The sequence below is a fragment of the Pristiophorus japonicus genome, chromosome 2 (genome assembly GCF_044704955.1).
Source record: "Pristiophorus japonicus isolate sPriJap1 chromosome 2, sPriJap1.hap1, whole genome shotgun sequence".
NCBI lineage: Eukaryota > Metazoa > Chordata > Chondrichthyes > Pristiophoridae > Pristiophorus > Pristiophorus japonicus.
Window position 1 is genome coordinate 93,203,810 of NC_091978.1, and position 21,356 is coordinate 93,225,165.

A 21,356-nucleotide genomic window follows, 5' to 3' on the forward strand; every position below is an offset into this window, starting at 1 on the left:
CACCACCATTCAATAAGATCATGGTTGATCATTCCCTCAGTACCCCTTTCCTGCTTTCTCTCCATATCCCTTGATCCCTTTAGCCGCAAGGGCCATATCTAACTCCCTCTTGAATATAGCCAATGAACTGGCATCAATAACTCTCTGCGGTAGGGAATTCCACAGGTTAACAACTCTCTTAGTGAAAAATGTTCTCCTCATCTCAGTCCTAAATGGCCTACCCCTTACCCTAAGACTGTGTCCCCTGGTTCTGGACTTCCCCATCATCGGGAACATTCTTCCCGCATCTAACCTGTCCAGTCCCGTCAGAATCTTGTAAGTTTCTAAGAGATCCCCTCTCATCCTTCTAAACTTCAGTGTATAAAGATCCAGTTGATCCAGTCTCTCCTCATATGTCAGTTGCACCATCCCAGGAATCAGTCTGGTGAACCTTCGTTGCACTCCCTCAATAGCAAGAACATCCTTCCTCAGATTAGAAGACCAAAACTGAACACAATATTCCAGGTGAGGCCTCACCAAGGCCCTGTGCAACTGTAGTAAGACCTCCCTGCTCCTATACTCAAAGGCCAACATACCATTTGCCTTCTTCACCGCCTGCTGTACCTGCATGCCAACTTTCAATGACTGATGAACCATGACACCCAGGTCTCGTTGCACCTCCCCCTTTCCTAATCTGCCACCATTCAGATAATATTCTGCCTTCATGTTTTTGCCCCCAAAGTGGATAACCTCACATTTATCCACATTATACTGCATCTGCTATGCATTTGCCCACTCACCTAACATGTCCAAGTCACCCTGCAGCCTTTTAGCGTCCTCCTCACAGCTCACACCGTAACCCAGCTTAGTGTCATCTGTAAACCTGGAGTTATTACACTCAATTCCTTATCTAAATCATTAATGTATATTGTAAAGAGCTGGGGTCCCAGCACTGAGCCCTGCGGCACCCCACTAGTCACTGCCTGCCTTTCTGAAAATAATCCGTTTATCCCGACTCTCTGCTTCCTGTCTGCCAACCAGTTCCCTATCCACGTCAGTCCATTACCTCCAATACCATATGCTTTGATTTTGCACACCAATCTCTTGTGTGGGACCTTGTCAAAAGCCTTTTGAAAGTCCAAATACACCACATCCACTGGTTCTCCCTTGTCCACTCTACTAGTTGCATCCTCAAAAAACTTTTGGACTTCATAAAGTTCCCAATGACCAGGAAGGCACAGAATGAGACGGCTATATGTTTTGCATGAATTGCTGACTTCCCCAAGGTACAGGCTGATTTTGGCTGTACGCACATTGCTCTGCGAGCACCTTTAGAGGATCCAGAGGTTTACCAAAACCGAAAGTGAATCCACACGCTGAACGTACAGATGGTCTGCGACCATACTCAGCGCATCATGGCAGTAAATGCACAATTTCCAGTGAGCATCCATGATGCTTTCATCTTGCATGAGAGCATTGTCTCACAGCTGTTTGAGTATCAACCACAAGGCCAGAGCTGGATGCTGGGGGACAAAGTTTATGACCTCGCCACCTGGCTCATGACCTCCCCTCCGGAACCCTCAGACAGAAGCCGAGCATTGCTCCAATAACAGACATATAGCCACATGTAATATCATCGAAAAGACAATTGGCGTCCTGAAGCAGCGTTTCCGATGCCTGGACCACTCTGGAGGCTGCCTGCAATACCGCCCTCAGCAGGTCTCTGAGTTCATTGTGGTGTGCTGCATGCTACACAACCTAACCATTTTGAGAGGACAGGATTTGTCACTGGGGACTGCAGAACCACCTCAGGAGAGAGGGAGGGAGGAGGAGGAGGAGGAGGACGAGGAGCCTGTCGATGAACACATGCCACCACCACGACAGGGGAGGCCTCGTTTAGCTTTCGCCACTACAAAAGCCTTACGTCAGCAGCTGATAATTCAACGCTTTGCATGAAGGCTGAACGGCATGTTTGATCGTTGACTGCCCACTCTATCTCACCATATTGACTATTTCCCCCTGTTATTCTGCAAATGAGACATTGCACAATATTGGTTAAGGTGAAAAAAACAATTGACATTTATTAAACATTTTTACATTAATGAAACTTTGTAAACTTTAATTTAGAAACTTGAATAACATTTTTTAATGGTAAAACTTTTGTAAACTTTATTTAAATAACAACAAAACAACAACAAAACAACAACCCCTGCATCAAACATCCTTCAGCTGCAGCCACCTTTACCCCCCCCTAATTTGAACCCCCCCGGCCCTATCGATTGTGGCCCTTGCCCCTACCCCTACCAACATTGCGCACAAGATGTTTTTTAGCAACGTGCCCAGGGCGCTGGTGTTGTTGGGGAGAGAAGTAGGAGCCGCCATTGGACCCCCTGGAGAAGCTGTGGCTGTGGAAGTGAGTGTTGAGTCTGTTGCTCACCACTCACCGGTACTATCAGTCTGGGTGGCCTGACACTGGGGACTGGAATGTCATGAGTCGAGACAGGTCACTTGCTGCTGGACATTGACAGCCTCAGTGTTCTGCCTTGTTGCAACTACAAGCTGCGGAAAGCCCTCCCTTATGTCCACAGATAGTGATGTAATGTTTGCGGAGATCCCACCCATGACCTCGAGGAGCTGTTGGCTGAGCTGGATGCTCTCCTCAGACAGTCGCACAAAATCCAGGTGCACGTCTGCCTGCCTTTCACCAGAGCGGTTTTGGCAACTCAGCCTCTGCACAGACAGCATACGGGCTTCTGCCCTGGGTGTGCTTTGCTGTAACCCACTGGGACCCGGGGCCTCAGATGCTGGATAACCATGGAATGCGGTGTCCTTATCTGACGAACTTAGTGCCTCTGTGGGCTCCCCACATCGACCCCCACCACCCACCTCCCCATAACATTAACGCTTTGGTTCTCCTCCTGCTCTTCCTCCCATGGAGGTTCCTCAGCGTGGCTGATGTCTGTGTCCTCCACCATAGCATCCGGAGAGGTGGGAGCTTCCACTCCTGGATCTGAGGCCTCGAAATCCACATCTGTAAAATAGAAAACAGCAGACGACTGATTTGCACCAGGGGAGGGGGAAGGGTGACATGAGTAGGGTCACATAGCGCAGGCTCATTTGAAGGACCACCACTACTGCATTACATGTCGACAACAGACAGTACATCGCATTACATGAACCCTAAACCACAGATATAACATTGACCCAACCCAGACCGTGGATTTTGCAGGATTTACCCTCACCCTCAAATGAGAGCTTAACACTCCCACGGGTAGTTGATCTCTGTGAGGCACCCATCAGACCTGCCACGTGACTCTCAAGCTGGGTGAGTGTGAATAATTTGGCCGGACTGCCATCTGTACGCCGCTGCTCTCAGCGGTTGTGAGACAACTTTCCCTGCAAAGATGACAATACAAATCGACATGAGATGGTGAGATGGGACTATGAGATGGTGTGTAAAGGCACTGACCCCCCCTTTCTCTCTCTCTCTCTCTCACTCTCACACATACCGCAGGGACTGTAAGGTGGTGTGTAAAGGCACTGACCCTCCCCCCCCCCCCCCAATCACACACACCGCAGGGACTGTGGGATGGTGTGTAAAGGCACTGATCCCTCTCCCTCTCTCTCTCTCTCTCACACACACACACACTGCAGGGACTGCGAGATGGTGTGTAAAGACACTGACCCCTCTCTCTCTCACACACACACACACCGCAGGGACTGTGGGATGGTGTGTAAAGGCACTGATCCCTCTCTCTCTCTCTCTCTCTCACACACACACACTGCAGGGACTGCGAGATGGTGTGTAAAGATACTGACCCCTCTCTCTCTCTCTCACACACACACACACTGCAGGGACTGTGGGATGGTGTGTAAAGACACTGACCCCTTTCTCTCTCACACACACACACTGCAGGGACTGTGGGATGGTGTGTAAAGGCACTGACCCAACCCCCATCACACACACCGCAGGGACTGTGGGATGGTGTATAAAGGCACTGATCCCTCTCTCTCTCTCTCTCTCTCACACACACACATACTGCAGGGACTGCGAGATGGTGTGTAAAGACACTGACTCCACCCTGTTCCCCCGCCCTCTCTCACTCTCACACCTCACAACTTTCCCTGCAAAGATGACAATACAAATGGTTACCAGAATGCCCTTCTGCTTTTGTGGTGCACAAAGATAGTCATCAAAGCACCTATACTATACTGTGTGCACTTAATACAGTCATGTTTAATGGCCCTGGTGGTTGCACGTGAGGAACACATCGAAGTGCAGAAACATCTTTTAAAATGTCAAAAAGCAGTCTTACTAATGTGTAACGATCATTCATGGCAAATAAGCTGCAACACTAAGCCTACCGATACCAACATGTGTCACATTTACAATTTAAGTAATTGGAATGCATCAATAAAAATATTACTTACTCTGATAACCCTGCAATAGCCATTCCACCTTTTCTGACACTGTACATGCTCCCTCCTCACAGTCAACTGAGCAAAACCTCCTCAGCCACACTTTTCCACAGATGTTTTACACCAGCTGGGAGGAGTTTTGCATGATCCTTCTTCGAAATCTCCCCCCATCTGCTTTCTGCAGCAGTAATGAGGGCTTCATTTGCATCAGAAGTGAATTTCCTGGCCCTCTTCCTATCAAAATCAACCTGCATTTTTAATTTCTGCTGAACTGTGCTGAACTCTGCTGTCTTCGATCCTGCGGTTTAAATCAACTCTCAAAAATGGCTGATTCAGCCCTGGGTGTACTGTGCATGTGTGGGTGCGCCCTGACATGTGACCAGAATCGCAGGAAAAAATTGTCCGAAAAAAATCGGGCGAAAACAAATAAATATTTGCGCATGCACAGAAGGTCCGTTTTTTTAACTTCAGTGGTTTCGATTTGGGCGCACAAATGTTGTTGTGCAATGCCGTTTTTTACTGCTATCATCATCATCATTTACCATTTGGTGAATTTTGCGAGCTAATTTTGTAGTGTGATTTTGGCGATAAATAAAAGACGGCAACCACGATTAGCGGCAAAAAAAATGGTGCTAGCGCTAATTGGCAAATCTCGAGCCCTAAGGATAGTTGTCAGAACATGTGATAATATTAGCCTGAAAACTCCTGTTTCCAATATTAACATTCACAGGTAATGTGTTGGTATGATATTTCTCTGTCCCTTATTTTAACAGGTATTAACCCCTTCTTTGGAAGTCAGGTGCTTTAGGGGATTTGGAAGGTGGGTTGCTTTCGGCAATTGTTGCACAGAGTATAAGCCAGCTACAGAACGACACTAACCAAAGGCTATGAACAGGTTGCTTGTATGTCTGCTTTTCTTATTGATTCATGGGATGTGGGTGTTGCTGGCAAGATCAGCATTTATTGCCCATCCCTAATTGTCCTTGAGAAGGTGGTGGTGAGCCGCCTTCTTGAACCGTTGCTTGGCGAGTAGTGTGTAGTTGGGTAATAAATGAAAAAATTGCGACAAAATAAAAAGCATCCCAGAATTGGGAAAAAAATGGAGAATAGCTTCGGATAAGAGAAATAACTTACATTTATAGAGTGCCTTTGGTATCTTCAGAATGTTCCAAAGCACTTCACAGCCAAATTATTAACTTTTGAAATGTAGTCACTGTTGTTATGTAGACCAATACAGCAGTCAATATGCACAGAGCAAGGACCCATAAACAGAACTGAGACAAATGGACAGTTTGTTTTTCTGGTGTTGGTTGAGACATAAGTGTTAGCCAGGATACTGGGAGAACACCTGTGTGCTTCTTCAAATAGTTCCATGGGATCTTTTACATCCATATGAACATGCAGGTGTATCCTTAGTTTGATGCTTTACCCAAAAGCCAGCACCTCTGGTTATGCAGCACTTCCTCAGTCACTGAACTGCCATGCTTAGATTTTGTGCTCAAGTCCCTGGAATGGAATTTGAACCCTCAACGTTCAGATTCAAAGGCAAGATTGATACTGATCCATATTGGTATTATATGGAAACAAAAGTCAAAGCAAAAGAATAGAATATAGGTGAATATAGTGAGAAGATTGTCCTTTTAACATCAGAGTTAGGGCTTGAAGCCAGTCTGGACAACTGGATGATTTATATTTGTTTTTGCCGGTTGCTGAAGTTCTAAGTGGAATGAGAACAGTTTTAATGATTTGATGCGACTGTGATATATGAGAAATAGAAATGTCACACTGATGTGGGGGAGTGAGGATACAGCTTATAACTGGATCACTAGAGTGAAATCAATATGGTGCCTAATTTGTTATTTAATGCTAGCTCCAGTTAAGAATAATTTGTTTTAAACCGTATTTTCAAGTGCTGAAATCACTCACCTTATTGTGCACAAAATTCATCAAAAGAAACTTTGTGGAAAAAATATATCTAATATAATAAATGACTTTTTGCTTTGTTTGCGCATCTGTTTGGGCCCCAAGTGAAAGGATTTTCAAGGTAGAAGAACTGTGAAAATCCAATAGATGCATCTATAAGGGAATTTAAAAGAGAGCAAAGAGGAAAGTGTTTCCAGATTATGATTTCTTGCAGCTCAGTTGCCCCATAAGGAGTGTAAGCATGATAGATCTGCATGTTTGCATATTTTATATGGTTTACAAAAAGATTGTTCGATATTTACATTAGACACAGAGCCGGATTGGATAGAAAGACATATGCAAAAGCAGATCTGTCTACATCTATCTATCTGTATATCTGTCTGTCTGTTTGTCTGTCTTTCTATCTATCTGTCAATCCATCTATCTATAATACACTTTTTGTTTCAATTTTCTCAATGGTTCACTGTGGACTCAGTTCCTGATTTCTGATTAGTTCAACCAATCAGGTACCAAAGAAAACAAACAGCTTCTCTTTCTGGTTGGCTGTTTTTTGAGTTGGAAACAGTGAACCAGATAGATTCTAGGACAAACATTTAGCTCTCCATAACAATTTCCTGCTTACAGCCCAGCAAGACTAGAAAAAGAATGAAGCTCTTTCCCACAGAACCTTTCTAACCTGCTACTCTTCATCGGCATTCTCACGAGCACTTACATTTCCCGGGCTATTTACTATTTGACCGGCCTTAGTCCTTGCCTACTGTTTGCTCCACTTACTTCTGTTACTTCTGTAAAATTGTTCTGCTTCTCACTCCATGTTCTCCCTCAGCCCTGTACTTACTCTTGAACCCCCAAGTCTCGGCTTTGGAGCATTGCTGTGTGAGACACACTAGTTGTACATATGCAGATGTAAGGTTCGAAAATCCACGGCCGCATTTTATTGGAACACCCAAACGACAAGAAAATGAAGATGGGATCGTCCTATACATTTTAAATGAACATTTTTGGCCAAGTAAAATCCTCAGATCAGGCAGGCTGGGAAACGTGTGGGTGGATACAGACATTGTGGAGTCTAGCTCACAAGCGAGACAGAGGCATTGGCCATTGGGGGAAAAGTGCATTCTGGCAGGCCAATCAGGGGTCGAGTCGGGTCTGAAGCGGGGAAATCCTCAACCAATGGGGACTACCCGGCCCAGTTCGAAAATATGACTCACCCCTAATCAAATCATGAATGTGGACCATCATCTACCTAATTAATATGGACAGTGGACAATAGTCCTGAGATCACTGCGGTGATGGCCCATCAAAGAGGAGGCCCAAACCGATTGACTCCCAGGACTGTTACAATGGACCAGCAGACTTTTAGCCAACAATGTACACTGAAACAATACCCCTGTCCTCACACCTACCTGTACCTGTGACATCTTCTGATTAAATATTCAAAGCTATCTCCCCGCCCAAACTTACACAATGGACCACCAACTGAGTTTGGGCGCGAAAAGGCCAGAACTAAATTGGATACAAATATAGGACCTACAGAACCACCAGGGCAGAAGCAGCTGGAGCAGTAGGAGAAGGCGTCGAGGAGCAGTAGCAGTCACAGACAGACAGAAACCGAGAGAGAATGGAGACGGACTGTTACCAGCTGGGAAACCTACTATCGAACGGGCCCTGGACTCGACTTGTGTGCAGAATATACAACCCAACTACCGAGAGGCCCAACATCATCTCAAGAAGCCGAGCCGCACACCGAACAACGCTCCGAGGCCAACCAGCTGAAGAACCGGAGACCGAAGTAACTGGGAGAGGCAACATTCACTCCAGCTATCCCGTAAACCAACCATCCTAAGGCTAAAAAAATAACTGTCAAAAGGGATCGTAAGTATTATCCTGGGGTTTCTTTTCCCAACTGTCAGCCTAGGTCAGTCAGATAAAAAGGGGGGTGGGGGTGGTGTTGGAAATGTCTTGTAAAGACAAAATTGTGTAAGGTTTTCGTTGTGTCCGTTTCTTCCCATAGATTTTCATAGTTTATAAGTGTGTGTCAGATATGTGTTTTGATGAAGTTTGACCTTGTTGGAAACTTACCGTGGTTAATAAATTGGACTTACCCGTTTTTTTTGTTCCAAGTACCACTTGTCTCTGAGATTTTTGATTTCCCTTGTGGAAGCTCATAATCCACCAAAATTCTGAGGTTAGAACCAGATAGGGGTGCTAGGGCGCTTCGGAACCGCCAGTTTAGTGGTCAGCGAGCCATAAGCTGCTGAGCCATCCCATAGAAGGGACAGAAAGGCCCAATACACCAACAGCCACCAAAGACCCCCGTAATTGGGCAGAGCAAAAACCCCCTACACAGATATATGTGTACGTATTTATATTACATTCTCACACAGGAAATTCCAATTCCTAAAACTGCCATTTCATAACATTCCTGAACTAAATATAATATTGACCCAAGAATTGTATGTTACACTATTATTTGTGGCTCCCATTTGGAATGGAATTGTTTACAAATATAATAGTAAAAAAATAATCTTAATATTAATCATATTAAATGTAATTATGTTAAATTAGATTTTCTAATTTTATTTATCAGTTGTTGGAATATGTTTTCTTATTTAACAAAAGAAAGAATTGAGCAATTAGAAACTAATTGCTTTACCTCATGTATCAGAGTTAGTTTACAGCTCTGAATTATGGGCCAGCTGTATAGAGCCAATGTGAAATGAATGTGAGCTATGTCAACATAGTGCTCAGTGGATGTGTGTCCATACTGCAAAACTGGCCATAATTTAGCACAATTGAGAGTTTCATTTGGAGAGGTTCCAAGGTCGGCTCAAGCAGGAAATTGAAATGTTAAATTACTTTTCTGAAATTTGGCATAAGGCTGATTGTTGTGACAAAATGGAAGAATATTTGCTTTGCATTTCGCTTGTGCTTTGCTTGACCTGGGTTTGTTTGATGCAAAATGGAAAGGAGTTCAATACTCCAAAGGGACACCTTTACTGTGAGAAATCACAAAAAAAAATTGGTAATATTCATTTGTTTAATTTAATAGCCAAAATTCTCTGGAAATTGATATAGTACATTTAGAGAAGACAAGCAGTGATCATGTTACTATTGTCTTATCCAGCATGAATTTCATGAAGGAGAATGGATAGATTTTCCTTTGTGATTAAAAATGTGTTATTAAAGATAAAATATTCTTATTGTCTCTTCCTTAGTCTTTGTCTATAACCAGGATATATTAGGTGTCAGCTGTGGCTTAGTGGTAGTCCTCTTGCTGTCGAGTCAGAAGGTTGTGGGTTCAAGTTCCCCCCCCCAGAGACTTGAGCACAGAACCACCTCGGCTGATATCCAATGTAGGAGGGAGTGCTGTACTTCTAGATCAGATGTTAAACCAACGCCTTGTTTGCCCGCTCAGGTGGATGTAAAAGACCCATGGCACTATTTTAAAGAAAAGCAGGGGATTCCTACCCAGTGTCCGGGTCAATATTTCTCCATCAACCAACATCACTAAAACAAATGATCATATTGCTTTTTGTGCTCAATTTGGCTGCCACATTGCCTACATTACAGCAGTGAATTCACTGCAAAAAGTAATTCATTGGCTGTAAAGTGCTTCAGGTCATCTTGAAGTCATGAAAGGTAAATGCAAGTTTTTCTTTCTAATCTACGTTGTGCCTATGCAACCTGGATTCCATTTTTGTGCTCATTTTAGCTGCTGCTATGCACCTGAGCCCTTCCTTTGCATCCACCCTGGAAAAAACTCTCCCCCAAGTCACAACGTCACTTTCAAACTCCCAACTGTCTAGCCTAGGGCCCTCCCTTTGCCACAGTACATCTGCAACTGTTGATCTGCTCAAACACTCCCTCACCTCCACCTTTGATGGCCTTATCCCCAGGAAAACCATTACTCTTTCCCACCTTGGTTGTTCCACCTGATACAGCCTCCATCTTTTCTCCCTAAGCCTAAGGGGCATAGACTTGAAAATATGTGGTGCACTACCGGTTTTGCCATTCATCACCAGATCTGGACCACATGAAGCACTAAGAGACCTGCTCTCCTCTGCCAAATCTGCTCATCACTCCAGGATTATTCTGGAATGCAAAAATAATCCCTGGCTTCTTTTCTCCACTACCAACCACCTGATTAAGCCCCTCTCCCCTGCCCCCTATACCCTCACCTTGAACAACAAGTACAGATGCAGCGCCTAAAATCCGGAACCCTTGGGACCGAGGTCCTTCTGCAATCCGGGCTTTTCTGGACTTTCGAATTGCTTTCTGACGTCACGAATCCAGAAACACCTGAGCCCAGGTTCGGGTATTTCCCCATTTTGGAAGGTCAGGGGGTTTACCTGTCGAGGAGCTGTTCAAGTCGGGCGCTGCTCTGCTGAGTAGAATGTCGTTGTCGGGCCGGTCCCGCCGAGGAGGTGTTCGTGCGAGCCTCGCCGAGGAGGTGTCCGGGTGGATGGGGATCAGCCGATAGGATTCATTGGGCGGTCCGGCCCAACCGAGGAGGTCGTCGTTGGGCCGGCTCCGCCGAGGAGGTGTTCGGGCGGGCCCCGTCGAGGATGTGTTCGGGTGGGTCCCGCTGAGGATGTGTTCGGGTGGTTCCTGCTGAGGATGTGTTCGGGTGGGTCCCGCCGAGGATGTGTTCGGGTGGTTCCTGCTGAGGATGTGTTCGGGTGGGTCCTGCTGAGGATGTGTTCGGGTGGGTCCTGCCGAGGATGTGTTCGGGTGGGTCCTGCTGAGGATGTGTTCGGGTGGGTCCTGCTGAGGATGTGTTCGGGTGGGTCCTGCTGAGGATGTGTTCGGGTGGGTCCTGCTGAGGATGTGTTCGGGTGGGTCCTGCTGAGGATGTGTTCAGGTGGGTCCTGCTGAGGATGTGTTCAGGTGGGTCCTGCTGAGGATGTGTTCGGGTGGGCAGGACCCCGCCGAGGATGTGTTTGGGTGGGTCCCGCTGAGGATGTGTTCGGGTGGGCGGGACCCCACCGAGGATGTGTTCGGGTGGGTCCCGCTGAGGATGTGTTCGGGTGGGCAGGACCCCGCCGAGGATGTGTTCGGGTGGGTCCCGCTGAGGATGTGTTCGGGTGGGCGGGACCTCACCGAGGATGTGTTCGGGTGGGTCCCGCTGAGGATGTGTTCGGGTGGGTCCTGCTGAGGATGTGTTCGGGTGGGCAGGACCCCGCCGAGGAGGTGTTCGGGTGGGCAGGACCCCGCCGAGGAGGTGTTCGGGTGGGTCCCGCTGAGGATGTGTTCGGGTGGGCAGGACCCCGCCGAGGATGTGTTTGGGTGGGTCCCGCTGAGGATGTGTTCGGGTGGGCGGGACCCCACCGAGGATGTGTTCGGGTGGGTCCCGCTGAGGATGTGTTCGGGTGGGCAGGACCCCGCCGAGGATGTGTTCGGGTGGGTCCCGCTGAGGAGGTGTTCGGGTGGGTGGGACCCCATCGAGGAGGTGTTCGGGTGGGTCCCGCTGAGGAGGTGTTCGGGTGGGTCCCGCTGAGGATGTGTTTGGGTGGGTCCCGCTGAGGATGTGTTTGGGTGGGCAGGACCCCGCCGAGGATGTGTTCGGGTGGGTCCCGCTGAGGAGGTGTTCGGGTGGGCGGGACCCCGCCGAGGATGTGTTCGGGTGGGTCCCGCTGAGGAGGTGTTCGGGTGGGTCCCGCTGAGGATGTGTTCGGGTGGGCGGGACCCCGCCGAGGATGTGTTTGGGTGGGTCCCGCTGAGGATTTGTTCGGGTGGGTCCCGCTGAGGATGTGTTCGGGTGGGTCCCGCTGAGGATGTGTTCGGGTGGGTGCCGCTGAGGATGTGTTCGGGTGGGTCCCGCTGAGGAGGTGTTCGGGTGGGTTGGACCCCGCCGAGGAGGTGTTCGGGTGGGTCCCGCCGAGGAGGTGTTCGGGCAGGTTTGTTGATAGGAGGATCCCGAGAGGCTCCCAAGGATGGGGGCTTGTAAAAAGGGAACAGCAATAACCTTGAGTAATTTTAACCTCCATATTGATTGGACAAATCAAATTGGTCAGGGTAGCCTTGAGAAGGCGTTCATAGAGTGCATACGGAACGGGTTCATTGAGCAGTATGTAATGGAACCAACCAGGGGGCAGGCTATCTTAGATCTGGTCCTGTTTAATGAGACAGGATTAATAAACAATCTCCAAGTAAAGGATCCCCTTGGAATGAGTGATCATAGCATGGTTGAATTTCAACTTCAGATGGAGGGTGAGAAAGTTGGATCTCTAACCAGCGTACTAAGCTTAAATAAAGGAAGCTTTTAAAAACCAGCAAAGAATGGCTAAAAACATGATTAAGAAAGGGAAGATAGATTATGAAAGTAAACTAGCACAAAATATAAAAACAGAAAGCAAGAGTTTCTATAGGTATATAAAAAGGAAAAGAGTGGCTAAAGTAAATGTTGGTCCCTTTGAGGACGAGACCGAGGAATTAGTAATGGGGAACATGGAGATGGCAGAAACTCTGAACAAATATTTTGTATCAGTCTTTACGGTCCAAGAAATAGTGGATGCATTGATGATCATTTTCCAACAGTCTATCGACTCTGGATCAGTTCCTATGGACTGGAGGGTAGCTAACGTAACACCACTTTTTACAAAAGGAGGGAGAGAGAAAATGGGGAATTATCGACCGGTTAGTGGGGAAAATGTTGGTATCAATTATTAAAGATGAAATAACAACGCATTTGGAAAGCAGTGACCATATCGGTCCAAATCAACATGGATTTATGAAAGGGAAATCATGCTTGACAAATCTTCTAGAATGTTTTGAGGATGTAACTGGTAAAGTGGACAAGGGAGAACCAGTGGATGTGGTGTATTTGGACTTTCAAAAGGCTTTTGACAAGGTCCCACACAAGAGATTGGTGTGCAAAATTAAAGTACATGGTATTGGGGGTAATGTACTGATGTGGATAGAGAACTGGTTGGCAGACAGGAAGCAGAGAGTCGGGATAAATGGGTCCTTTTCAGAATGGCAGGCAGTGACTGGGACCCCAGCAAGGCTCAGTGCTGGGACCCCAGCTATTTATAAGATACATTAATGATTTGGCTGAAGGAATTGAGTGTAATATCTCCAAGTTTGCAGATGACACTAAGCTGGGTGGCGGTGAGAGCTGTGAGGAGGACACTAAGAGGCTGCAGGGTGACTTGGACAAGATAGGTGAGTGGGCAAATGCATGGCAGATGTAGTATAATGTGGATAAATATGAGGTTATCCACTTTGGAGGCAAAGACACGATGGCAGAATATTATGTGAATGGCGGAAGATGAGGAAAAAGGGTGGTGCAATGAGACCTGGGTGTCATGGTGCATCAGCCATTGAAAGTTGGCATGCAGGTACAGCAGGCGGTGAAGAAGGCAAATGGCATGTTGGCCTTCATAGCGAGAGGATTTGAGTATAGGAGCAGGGAGGTCTTACTGCAGTTGTACGGGGCCTTAGTGAGGCCCCAACTGGAATATTGTGTTCAGTTTTGGTCTCCTAATCTGAGGACAGACGTTTTTGCTATTGAGGGAGTGCAGCGAAGGTTCACCAGACTGATTCCCGGGATGGTATATGAGGAGAGACTGGATCGACTGGGCCTGTATTCACTGGAGTTTAGAAGGATGAGGGGGGGATCTCAAAGAAACATATAAAATTCTGGCAGGACTGGACAGGTTAGATGCAGGAAGAATGTTCCTGATGTTGGGGAAGTCCAGAACCAGGGGACATAGTCTAAGGATAAGGGTTAAGCCATTTAGGACTGAGATGAGGTGAAATCTCTTCATTCAGAGAGTTGTTAACCTGTGGAATTCCCGACTGCAGAGAGTTGTTGATGCCAGTTCATTGGATATATTCAAGAGGGAGTTAGATATGGCCCTTATGGCTAAAGGGATCAAGGGGTATGGAGAGAAAACAGGAAAGGGGTACTGAGGTGAATGATCAGCCATGATCTTATTGAATGGCGGTGCAGGCTCGAAGGGCCGAATGGCTTACTCCTGCACCTATTTTCTATGTTTCTATTAGAGGACACTGACAATATTCCAACAGTGGATAGCCAAGGGGCCATTGGGTGGAGGAACTTAACACAATCACAATCACTAAGGATGTGGTACTCAGTAAGATAATTGGACTAAAGGCAGATAAATCCCCTGGACCTGGTGGCTTGCATCCTCAAGAGAAGTAGCGGCAGGGATTGTGAATGCATTGGTTGTAATTTACCAAAATTCCCTGGATTCTGGGGAGGTCCCAGCAGATTGGAAAACTGCAAATGTAACTCCCCTATTTAAAAAAGGAGGCAGACAAAAAGCAGGAAACTACAGACCAGTTAGCCTAACCACTGTGGTTGGTAAAATGTTGGAGTCCATTATTAAAGAAGCAGTAGCAGGACATTTGGAAAAGCAAAATTCGGTCAGGCAGTCAGCATGGATTTATGAAGGGGAAGTCATGTTTGACAAATTTGCTGGAGTTCTTCGAGGATGTAACAAACAGGGTGGATAAAGGGGAACCAGTGGATGTGGTGTATTTGGACTTCCAGAAGGCATTTGACAAGGTGCCACATAAAAGGTTACTGCACAAGATAAAAGTTCACGGGGGTGGTGGTAATATATTAGCATGGATAGAAGATTTGCTGACTAACAAAAAACAGAAAGTCGGGATAAATGGTTCATTCTCTGGTTGGCAACCAGTAACTAGTGGGGTGCAGCAGGGATCAGATCTGGGTTCCCAACTATTTACAATCTATATTAACGACTTGGAGGAAGGGACTGAGTGTAACGTAGCCAAGTTTGCTGACGATACAAAGATGGGAGGAAAAGCAATGAATGAGGAGGACACAAATATCTGCAAAAGGACATAGACAGGTGAAGTGAGTGGTCAAAACTTTGGCAGATAGAGTATAATGTTGGAAAGTGTGAGGTCATGCACTTTGGCAGAAAAAAATCAAAAAGCAAGTTATTATTTAAATGGAGAAAGATTGCAAAGTGCCGCAGTACAGCGGGACCTGGGGATACTTGTGCATAGAAACATAGAAACATAGAAAACAGGTGCAGGAGTAGGCCATTCGGCCCTTCAAACTAGCACCACCATTCAATAAGATCATGACTCATCATTCACCTCAGTACCCCTTTCCTGCTTTCTCGCCATACCCCTTGATCCCTTTAGCCATAAGGGCCATATCTAACTCCCTCTTGAATATATCCAATGAACTGGCATCAACAACTCTCTGCGATAGGGAATTCCACAGGTTAACAACTCTCTGAGTGAAGAGATTTCACCTCATCTCAGTCCTAAATGGCTTACACCTTATCCTTAGACTATGTCCCCTGGTTCTGGACTTCCCCAACATCAGGAACATTCTTCCTGCATCTAACCTGTCCGGTCCCATCAGAATTTTATATGTTTCTCTGAAAGCCCCTCTCATCCTTCTAAACTCCAGTGAATACAGGCCCAGTCCATCCAGTATCTCCTCACATGTCAGTCCTGCCATTCCGGGAATCAGTCTGGTGAACCTTCGCTGCGCTCCCTCAGTAGCAAAAACATCCTTCCTCAGATTAGGAGACCCAAAACTGAACACAATATTCCAGGTGAGGCCTCACTAAGGCTCTGTACAACTGCAGTAAGACCTCCCTGCGCCTATACTTAAATCGCCTAGCTATGAAGGCTAACATATCATTTGCCTTCTTCGCGGCCTGCTGTACCTGAATGCCAACTTTCAATGACTGATGTACCTTGACACCCAGGTCTCATTGCACCTCCCCTTTTCCTAATCTACTGCCATTTAGATAATATTCTGCCTTCGTGTTTTTGCCCCCAAAGTAGATAACCTCACATTTATCCACATTATACTGCATCTGCCATGCATTTGCCCACTCACCTAACCTGTCCAAGTCACCCTGCAGCCTCTTAATGACCTCCTCACAGCTCACACCGTCACCTAGCTTAGTGTCATCTGAAAACTTGGAGATATTACACTCAATTCCTTCCTCAAAATCATTAATGTATATTGTAAATAGCTGGGGTCCCAGCACTGAGCCTGCGGCATCCCACTAGTCACTGCCTGCCATTCAGAAAAGGGCCCGTTTATCCCGACTCTCTGCTTTCTGTCTGCCAACCAGTTCTCTATCCATATCAGTAGATTACCCCCAATACCATGTGCTTTAACTTTGCACACCAATCTCTTGTGTGGGACCTTGTCAAAAGCCTTTTGTAAGTCCAAATACAACACATCCACTGGTTCTCCCTTGTCCACTCTACTCGGTACATCCTCAAAAAATTCCAGAAGATTTGTCAAGCATGATTTTCCTTTCATAAATCCATGCTGACTTGGACTGATCCTGTCACTGCTTTCCAAATGCGCTGCTATTTCATCTTTAATAATTGATTCCAACACTTTCCCCACCACGAATGTCAGGTTAAGTGGTCTATAATTACCCGTTTTCTCTCTCCCTCCTTTTTAAAAAAGTGGTGTTATATTAGCTACCCTCCAGTCCATAGGAACTGATCCAGATTCGCAAGACTGTTGGAAAATGATCACCAATGCATCCACCATTTCCAGGGCCACTTCCTTAAGTACTCTTGGATGCAGACTCTCAGACCCCGGGGACTTATTGGCCTTCAATCCTATCAATTTCCCCAACACAATTTCCCACCTAATGAAGATTTCCTTCAGTTCCTCCTTCTCACTAGACCCTCAGTCCCCTAGTATTTCCGGAAGGTTATTTGTGTCTTCCTTCGTGAAGACAGAACCAAAGTACTTGTTCAACCAGTCTGCCATTTCTTTGTTCCCCATTTTAAATTCACCTGAATCTGACTGCAAGGGATCTACGTTTGTCTTCACTAATCTTTTTCTATTCACATATCTATAGAAGCTTTCGCAGTCAGTTTTTATGTTCCCGGCAAGCTTCCTCTCATACTCTATTTTCCCCCTCCGAATTAAACCCTTTGTCCTCCTCAGCTGAATTTTAAATTTCTCCCAGTCCTCAGGTTTGCTGCTTTTTCTGGCCAATTTATATTCCTCTTCCTAGGATTTAACATTATGCTTAATTTTACTTGTTAGCCACGGTTGAGTCAGCTTCCCCATTTTATTTTTACTCCAGACAGGGATGTAAAATTATTGAAGATAATCCATGTTATCTTTAAATGTTTGCCATTGCCTATCCACTGTCAATCCTTTAAGTATCATTTTCCAGTCTATTCTTGCCAATTCACGTCTCATACCATTGAAGTTACCTTTCCTTAAGTTCAGGACCCTTGGCTCTGAATTAACTATGTCACTCTCCATCTTAATAAAGAATTCTACCATATTATGGTCACTCTTCCCCAAGGGGCCTAGCACAAGAAGATTGCTAATTAGTCCTTTCTCATTACACTTCACCCAGTCTAGGATGGCCAGCCCTCTAGTTGGTCCTCGACATATTGGTCTAGAAAACCATACCTTACACACTCCAGGAAATCCTCCTCCACCGCATTGCTACAAGTTTGGTTAGCCCAATCTATATGTAGATTAAAGTCACCCATGATAACTGCTGTATCTTTATTGCACGCATCCCTAACTTCTCGTTTGATGCTGTCCCCAACCTCACTACTACTGTTTGGTGGTCTGTACACAACTCCCACTAGCGTTTTCTGCCCTTTGCTATTCCGCAGCTCCACCCATTCCACATCACCAAGCTAATGTCCTTCCTTACTATTGCGTTAATTTCCTCTTTAACCAGCAACACTACACCACCTCCTTTTCCTTTCTGTCTATCCTTCCTGAATGTTGAATAACCCTGGATGTTGAATTACCAGTCTTGGTCACCCTGGAGCCATGACTCTGTGATGCCAATTATATCATATTCATTAATTGCTGTGTGTGCAGTTAATTCATCTACCTTATTATGAATACTCCTCGCATTGAGGCACAGAGTCTTCAGGCTTGTCTTTTTAAACACACTTTTCCCCTTTAGAATTTTGCTGTAATGTGGCCCTTTTTGCTTTTTTCCTTGGGTTTCTCTGCCCTCCACTTTTACTTTTCTCCTTTCTATCTTTTGCTTCTGCCCCCATTCTACTTCCCTCTGTCTCCCTGCATAGGTTCCCATTCCCCTGCCATTTTAGTTTAACCCCTCCCCAACAGCACTAGAAAACTCTCCCCCTAGTACATTGGTTCCGGTCCTGCCCAGGTGCATCCAGTTTTTACTGGTCCCACTTTCCCTAGAACCAGTTCCAATATCCCAGGAATCCATCCCTTCTGCACCACTCCTCAAGCCATGTATTCATCTGAGCTATCCTGCGATTCCTACTCTGACTGGCACGTGGCACTGGTAGCAATCCTACCTTTGAGGTCCTACTTTTTAATTTAACTCGTAGCTCCCTAAATTCAGGCTGTAGGATCTCTCTCATTTTTTAACTTTATCATTGGTACCTATATGCACCACAACAACTAGCTGTTCACCCTCCCCCTCCAAAATGTCCTCCAGCCGCTCCGAGACATCCTTGCCCCTTGCACCAGGGAGGCAACATACCATCCTGGGGTCTCGATTGCGGCCGCAGAAACATCTATCTATTCCCCTTACAAAAGAATCCCCTGCCACGATAGCTCTCCCACTCTTTTTCCTGCCCTCCTGTGCAGCAGAGCCAGCCATGGTGCCTTGAACTTGGCTGCTGCTGCCCTCCCCTGATGAGTCATCCCCCAGCAGTACCCAAAACGGTGTATCTGTTTTGGAGGGGGATGACCGCAGGGGACCTCTGCACTACCTTGCTTCTACTGCTCTTCCTGTTGGTCACCCATCCCCTATCTATCTGTGTAACCTTTACCTGCGGCATGACCAACTCACTAAACATGCTATTCACAACATCCTCAGCATCACGGATGCTTCAGAGTGAATCCACCCGCAGCTCCAGTGCTGCAATGCAGTCTGTCTGAAACTGCAGCAGGATACATTTCCCGCACATGTAGTCGTCAGGGACACTGGAAGCATCCCTGACATCCCACATAGCACAGGAGGAGCATGGCACGTGTCCGAGCTCTCCTGCCATGACTTAACCCCTAGATTAACTTAATTTGGCAACAACAATGATAAAGGTTACATACTGATAAAGGAAAAAAAAAAAAACTACGCACCAATCACCAGCCAGCCACTCATCCCCTTGGCTGTGACGTCATCTTTTGATTTCTTTCTACTTTTTTGTTTACCTTCTGCCCCTGCTGCAGCTGCACCAGCTAGCCTCCTCAACTGTTGGGCCTTTTATACGCCTTCGACTCCCTGGACTTGCGCTACTCGAACTCCTGCCTCCTCAACTGTTGGGCCTTTTATAGGCCTCCAACTCCCCGTACTCCCGCTGCTCGATCTCCTGCCTCCTCGACTGTTGAACCTTTTATAGGCTGCCGACTCCCTGGACTCCCGCTGCATGAAACGCAAAACGATAGTATGCAGGTACAGCAAGTAATCAGGAAGGCCAATGGTATCTTGGCCTTTATTGCAAAGGGGTGGAGTATAAAAACAGGGAAGTCTTGCTACAGCTACATAAGGTATTGGTGAGGCCACACCTGGAATACTGTGTACAGTTTTGGTTTCCATATTTACAAAAGGATATACTTGCGTTGGAGGCAGTTCATAGAAGGTTCACTAGGTTGATTCTGGGGATGAGGGGGTTGACATGAGGAAAGGTTGAGTACGTTGGGCCTCTACTCATTGGAATTCAGAAGAATGAGAGGTGATCTTATCGAAACATATAAGATTATGAGGGGGCTTGACAAGGTGGATGCAGAGAGGATGGTTCCACTGATGCAGGGGACTAGAACTAGAGGGCATGATCTTAGAATAAGGGGCCACCCATTTAAAACAGAGATGAGGAGAAATTTCTTCTCTCGGAGGGTTGTAAATCTGTGGAATTTGTTGCCTCAGAGAGCTGTGGAAGCTGGGACAGTGAATAAATTTAAGACAGAAATAGACAGTTTCTTAAACGATAGGCGATAAGGGGTTATGGGGAGTGTGCGGGGAAGTGGAGCTGAGTCCATGATCAGATCAGCCATGATCTTATTGAATGGGCATACAAAGTACCAAAACTAGTGGTAGGACAGAAGACTGGGAAGCTTTTAAAAGCCAACAAAGAATGACTAAAAAAATGATTAAAAAAGGGAAGATAGACTTTGAAAGTGAACTAGCATAAAATATAAAAAGAGATAGCAAGAGTTTCTATAGGTATATAAAAGGAAAAGAGTGGCTAAAGTAAATGTTAGTCCCTTAGAGGACGAGACCGGGAAATTAGTAATGGGGAACATGGAGATGGCAGAAACTCTGAACAAATATTTTGTATCAGTCTTTATGGTAGAGGGCACTAACAATAATCCAACAGTGGATAGTCAAGGGGCTATAGGTGGGGAGGAACTAATCACCAAATTATGGGTCCCAATTTGGCCCATCCATTTTTTTGGCGCACTCACATGAGATGCGCCGACTTCCTTGGCTCAAAACAGCACCAAAAAGATGTCCCCAGATTTTGGCCGCTCTCTTGACGCTCCCGGGACTTGGCGCAGCATGGCGATTCCATTGGGGGGTGGAACTAGAGCCCTGCGCGTGAAAGAGTGCCGGCAGCTGTCTGCATGCGCATTAGAGCTTTCGCACATGCACAGTAGCTCCTGCCGATGATGATGATGATGATGCGTGATGCAGCTTGGGACCGAATGCGTCCCTCCCCTATCCCGGGCCGAGTGGCCTGCCGCACAATAACAATAGTAGCCTGCCTTCTTCTAAAACATTTGGTTCTTTTGTTGGCTGCCTGCATTATATTCTACACACAACTTGAAGACTTGAGGACATTGCCATGCAAAGGTTCAAGTAGAATTGTCTATTTTGAAATCCATCTCAAAAGTTTGATGGGGGTGGGGAAGAATTTTGATGGGGGGGTGGGGGGGGGGGGGGGAGTTTTTGCACCGGGGGGGAAGTTTTGATCCAGGGCGAGTTTTGATTTGCGGCAGGGGCAGGGGGAGTTTTGATCCCGGCGGGTGTTTTGATCCGGCGGGGTGTGGGTGTGTGATAACTGTGTAGCCAATAATTTTAGTGAGCTTA